General features: G+C 71.0%; 1 protein-coding gene across 1 annotated transcript in view; it reads right to left on the bottom strand.

Moving 5' to 3' along the window:
- Window positions 1–262, bottom strand: part of ZFYVE28 (zinc finger, FYVE domain containing 28) — a 21,939-nt gene that overhangs the window by 8,183 nt on the left and 13,494 nt on the right. The gene's annotated exons all lie outside the window — the stretch shown is intronic.

Genomic DNA, 262 nt, shown 5'->3' with positions numbered 1-262 from the left:
AGAGCTGGGTGGCGGGGCCAGCCCCTGAGCGTGTGGGGTGAGGTCGAGGGCCAGGCGGTGCCCCAGCCCCTGCAGCTGGAGTCCCAATGGGCCCCGAGAGCGCGGCCATGACCTCTTGCTCGCGCTGTGCCCAGATCTCAGCATCCAGAGCTGGTGCCGGGGGATTGTGGGGTGAACAGCGACCCGATGGGAGAGGGGCAGCTGGGGACGCAGGACAGGGTGAGTGCAGGCTCGGCTGGAGGGCGGAGGGGCGGTCAGAGGG

The sequence above is a fragment of the Myotis brandtii genome, unplaced genomic scaffold, assembly GCF_000412655.1.
Source record: "Myotis brandtii unplaced genomic scaffold, ASM41265v1 scaffold986, whole genome shotgun sequence".
Lineage (NCBI taxonomy): Eukaryota > Metazoa > Chordata > Mammalia > Chiroptera > Vespertilionidae > Myotis > Myotis brandtii.
The sequence above is the reverse complement of the archived record's forward strand: the minus strand, read 5'-3'. Positions and strand labels throughout refer to the sequence as shown.